The 5,746-nt window shown below is 33.3% G+C and overlaps 1 non-coding gene across 1 annotated transcript; it reads left to right on the forward strand.

Moving 5' to 3' along the window:
• Positions 1-3,370: 3,370 nt before the first annotated feature.
• Positions 3,371-3,444, forward strand: TRNAF-GAA (transfer RNA phenylalanine (anticodon GAA)). Its single transcript has one exon. It is a non-coding gene; the product is annotated as a tRNA-Phe (tRNA).
• Positions 3,445-5,746: the final 2,302 nt, after the last annotated feature.

A 5,746-nucleotide genomic window follows, 5' to 3' on the forward strand; every position in this document is an offset into this window, starting at 1 on the left:
GGGATTAAATTGGCCGAAACTTGGATAAAGGACGCGAAACAACACGTAAACAAATTAACTATGCAAAGTAAATGTACAAATTCCCTAATCAATTTTTCGCTTTGAATAATTAATTATTGTTAATCTTCGCTGATCTTACATTTGAGAGTGGGGCCCGAAGTCTTCAAGTAAAATTCTTAGGGTTAATTAAATGGAAGTTATTAAGTTTGTAGTCCTGTATTTAATTTATTACCTACTATAAAATAAATTACGAGTCTTTTATATATTTTTATCTTTTGAAAATGTTGGGACACAGTCAAACTACACAGGACTTCCCAATTGGGAAGTTTTAGAAGGATGATGCGATGGGCAGAGGGAAAAAGTAGATATCGAGATTTTTTTGTTTGTTTTCGTTTATTGGGGAAACTAAACGTTAAAAATGTTATATTTTATTTAAAAAAATACACTGTGTTGCGAGAACAAGTGAAGTTTCTGCATAAGATTCATTTTATATGAAAAAAACATAAATGATTGTTTTTTTTATTGTTTATTGATTTTATTTTAGTAATTTGTACATTTAAGTTTACAAATGACTAATTAATTTGTTACACTTAAATATATTATGTTTTTTCTTGCTTAATGTGGCTCCTACACAACATCTTGAACTTTTCAATTGGGGCAGACTTAAGGTTTTCCGGCAGTGCGTTATAGTATTTCATCCCTTTATATAATATACTATTCTGGGTATTCGCTTTGTCCTTCTTTGGTAGCCTGATTTCATTGCACGTCCTAGTTTTATGTTTATGTATGTCCTTGTTGTATACAATTTTACTAGAAAAATATTTGGGTAGCAGGTTGTTTACTATTTTGTGTAAAAATATCATCGTGTTCAAGGTCAACATCTGTTTCACCGTTAGCCAATTTAGTTCGTTTAACATTTTATTTACTTTTGAATATCTATTTCGTCTGAGTATTGTTCTCATTGCCCTATTTTGGAGAATTTGAAATTTATTTTGCTCTCGGTCGTTACACAGGAAAAGGATAGTTGAGCAGTAATTAAAATGTGGAGCAATAATGGAGTTATAAATGGTGATTGCAGTTTTTTCGGACAGTTTTTGGCGAATTCTTCCCAAAAAAGATATCTTTTTACCAATTTTCTTTTGGGTATATTCACCATGTTTATTAAAGTTGAGTTTGGAATCTATTATAACTCCTAAGTATTTTATATCGCTAACATTTTCAATAATTTCACCATCAATTTTGATTTTGCTTTCACTGGATGTCTTCTTATAACCAATTACCATACATTTTGTATTTTTTTTTGTATTTAATTTAAGTTTATTTATTTTTAGCCATCTTGATTCATTATCTAGTTCATTATTTAAAATATGTATTAGTTCTTCATAGTTTTCTCCAATTATATATGTAAAGAAAAATATAATTTTCTTTAATTCAAGGCAATGCCGAGCTTGTCTCGTCATTGTGGCTGTGTGTGTCGTGGACTGTCACTGGCTGGATGTGCTCCACAGTACCTACACAGTCGACTCGATATTTCGTAATCTATGGTGACATAGTAAAAATAGTCTATGGGTTGTGACATGACAGATTGATGGAAATAATTTGTAATTACTATCGTGATTGTGATTAAGGAATTGACATAAAATTAATAACATTAAATGTCGTTTCTTTCATTACAGGTAATGTTTTGTTACTGAATGCTTTTCTGTATGTAACTCTTGTGAGATTAACAAAATAAACCTCTTCTTTCATTACAGAGAAACTCAATTGTGTTTTAATTGACTGTCATTCAAATCACAAGGAAAATATCATTATAAAACGAGACAAGCTCGGCATTGCCTTGAATTAAAGAAAATTATATTTTTCTTTACATATATATAGGTGTATCATCGGCAAATAGTCGTACTTTGTATTTTGAAAATATTTTCACCATGTCATTAATATAGAGTATGAACAATAGAGGTCCAAGGACTGATCCGTATGGTACTCCTAATTTATTTTCCATTGGTTTTGAAAATTGATTATTAATTTTTGTTACCTGTATTCGGTCTTTCAAATACTTTTTTATTAATTTAGTGGCTAGAGTTGGGAAACCAATTTCTTTTAGCTTTCTTATCAATATTTCTCGATCTATGGTTTCGAATGCCCTTTGAAAATCCAAGAATATTGCTAAGATAAATTATATTACTATTCATTCCTTCTTTCCATTCTTCAACGATTACATTTAACGCTGTTTCACAAGAATTATTACATCTGAATCCCGATTGTTCTTGGTATAACATATTGTGTTCATCTAAGTATTGTAATATTTGTTCTTTTATTATCACTTCAAGTATCTGTTCATATTTCGGTAAGGTGTTTATTGGTCGAAATTCTTCACATTTTCTGGTATTTTTAACCTTTGGGACCGGTATAATGGTAGATAGTTTCCATGACTGTGGAAATTTTCCCTCTTCAATTGTCTGATTAATTATATTTAATAGAGTAGATCCAATTATTGAAGAATTGATTGAAGAAAAACATGAAGCGGAATTAATGGAAAAATAAAAAAAGTAGAATAAATGTTAAAATTATGTATGTTCTCGTAGGTAATGTAAAAATAAAGCATTTAAAAATAATAGATGCATCATAAAATAATGTAAACAAGATGATTAAAAGTGAACAAAATAAATAAAGTAATCCAAATGGTAAAAATAATTTTACACAGAGCAAGGGTAGAGGGTTCGTAATTTTATTTTCTCTTCTTTATTCATACAATAAGTTATTGTGCACAGTTTTAATTAATCTTTCTATTTTTTTTAATATGAAATCGATAAATTTACAATATCGGATCGATATGCGTAACTACCGATGATTTTTTACCGATTTCGGATTCGCAATGATTGAAATCCAGAGCGATGTTAGTAAAACAATATATCAGAATCGGTACACATTGGTAACACTGGCGCATCTTTCTACGAAGTGAAATTCTGAAATGACAGACGGCTACGTAAAAGCTAAAAATACTAATAAATTGACAATGTTGAACTGAAAACTTAACTTTAATTTACATTTTTCAAATTTTTATTTTTACATGTAATAGTTAAATAATAAGTATTTCATTTTCTAACTAAATATAAGCTATATAATATGAATTTACATATAAATATAAGTAATATAATAATTAACACACATAAGAAATATAATTTTACACCATATAAAAATTGAACATCTCCTGATAAAAGATACATGACGCCAACGGGACTTGAACCCGTGTCCTTTCGATTTCCGGTCGACAGCTCTGACCACTGAGCTATGGCGGCTTATCTCTTATCCGCGAAATAATTCCATATATACTAGTGTATATATTGAATTATTTCGCGGATAAGAGATAGGCCGCCATAGCTCAGTGGTCAGAGCTGTCGACCGAAAATCGAAAGGACACGGGTTCAAGTCCCGTTGGCGTCATGTATCTTTTATTAAGAGATTTTTCAATGTGGATGAGTTTCAGGCTAATAATTATTGCTTGTAAAATAATTGTTACCCATTCAAATTACTTATTTTGTATAAACAACGACATTATTCGAAAAGTCGTGACACGCGGTAAGTAGCGGCTTTTGTCAGTCGACTGTCGGAATTATATTCTGATCATGCTTGCAAATACCACTAACTGACCATAGATGGTGTATTTCATCAGTATCGTATTGACATAGTAATTTATCGATTTTCCGTGCTAGACCTCCAGGAGCTTGCTGCCCTGCCTTCGTGACACGATATAATTCAATTTCACAGTGGACCCAATAGTCAGAAGTTTCTGACCTTTTTGTAGACCTTGTTTTGCCGAAATAAATAATTTATTTTTCGCTAGTAGGCCGTATGTACCCTACCAATTTCTCCCGTATGTCAATCCCTCATCCTGTGTGTGTAGGTTCCTGTTAAGTGACCTACTACCGCGTCGATAACGCACGACAACCGTAATATACGTACATCGGTAGGTTCCCGTAAGACGTAAACCGGTGTGAAATTAGACGACGGATGTTGTAGCAGGTGGATAGAAATATTTTTTACCTACATCGAGTGTACGTGATGCTTTATAACAAGTGCTTGTTGATTTTATGTGATGACTCTAAACTTAATACTATGAGAGGATGTGAGATCCCTGAGCGGCATCTCCATGTTAAAACTATTTAACGAGCAGATAATTATCGCAGAGAGAAAATACAATTAAAAAGTGCACCTGTTAAGTTGGTCGATCCTTGACCAAAACAAAGACGACTACGGTGAGTGATTTACGGTGAGTGATCACATTTTTCATGTTCTGTTGAAGGTTGGAGATTGGTTCGATTTAGGTTTCGTTTATTATACAAATATAATGCTAATCATAGTACACACAATATGCGTGACAAACCCGCTGTACATTGGCCATGTACAAAGTAAAACGCTTTTGCCAAGGCACAACACCGCGCCTAAATAAACAAAAAAATTAAACACTGTCAGTTTTTTTTTGTGTAGGAATAACCCAATGTTATAAATATATTCCAATTAACTAATAAACACGTTTTGAATATTACACAACTGAAAAACAATCATATACCCTACACGAATGGTTGATTATCAGTTGTGTTATATTTAAAATACGTAAGGCGCATGTTTCAATTACATGATTCAGGAAATATAGCATGAGTATATTAACGAAAAAATTAATTAAAAAATTGCTTTTAAGATCGAAAATTTTCAAAATCACATAAACACGCGTGCCAATTGACGTCATAAAACTAGCATCAAATTTCTTCCCTGAAAAAAGTGTTCAAACTGCTATTGTCACTTTCAAGAAAAAAGTACCAATAAACTAAAACGTGTGTTTTTGTTATTTGTTTTTGGGGTATTATGCCGTGTTGCGCTAACTCCTTCTTTAGCCAACGTTTCGGACAGCATTGCAGTGTCCATCATCAGGGCAGATGTGTTATTTGAGGTTGTGTTAAAATGTGAGCTTATGTATGAGGTTGTGATACCGTGTTGCCAGCTCCAACCCTCTGAGCTAACATTAACGTATCATTTTTTTTATTTAAAGTGGTTTTCTTCGTTTAGCTCTGGTGTATCCGTCAATTACCGGATACCAAGAACTATTAAGCTTAGCTCCATCGTCTCTATTAATGTTTACGGGATTTTTATGAATTTCAATGGCCTCCGTAATCAGCCGTGCTCTATAAGTTTTCGGTCTCCCCAGGATTTCAGGAACAAATCCAAAGTAATGCCCGGTGTCAATCAAATGCTCGGCAATTGCCGATTTGTCAGGGTGGCCGAGTTTACAAGCTCTGAAGTGTTCTGAAATCCTTTTGGAGATATTCCGCTCTGTCTGGCCTACATAGACCTTGTCACATCCGGAACAGCTGAGTTTATACACTCCATCTGTTTCCAGAGGAAACTTAGTCTTTGCAGACCTCAGTAAGTCCTGTATCTTTGTTGTTGTTCCGAAGACAGTCTTGATATTTTCCTTTCTCAAAAGCGAGTGATGCGGAAACACGATGGTAGCCTAAGGCATACTGTATATGTTACCTATATACAGTATGCCTTAGGCTACCATCGTGTTTCCGCATCACTCGCTTTTGAGAAAGGAAAATATCAAGACTGTCTTCGGAACAACAACAAAGATACAGGACTTACTGAGGTCTGCAAAGACTAAGTTTCCTCTGGAAACAGATGGAGTGTATAAACTCAGCTGTTCCGGATGTGACAAGGTCTATGTAGGCCAGACAGAGCGGAATATCTC

The sequence above is a fragment of the Hesperophylax consimilis genome, chromosome 9, assembly GCF_061612785.1.
Source record: "Hesperophylax consimilis isolate HC1 chromosome 9, BYU_Hcon_1.0, whole genome shotgun sequence".
In the NCBI taxonomy this organism is placed as follows: Eukaryota; Metazoa; Arthropoda; class Insecta; order Trichoptera; family Limnephilidae; genus Hesperophylax; species Hesperophylax consimilis.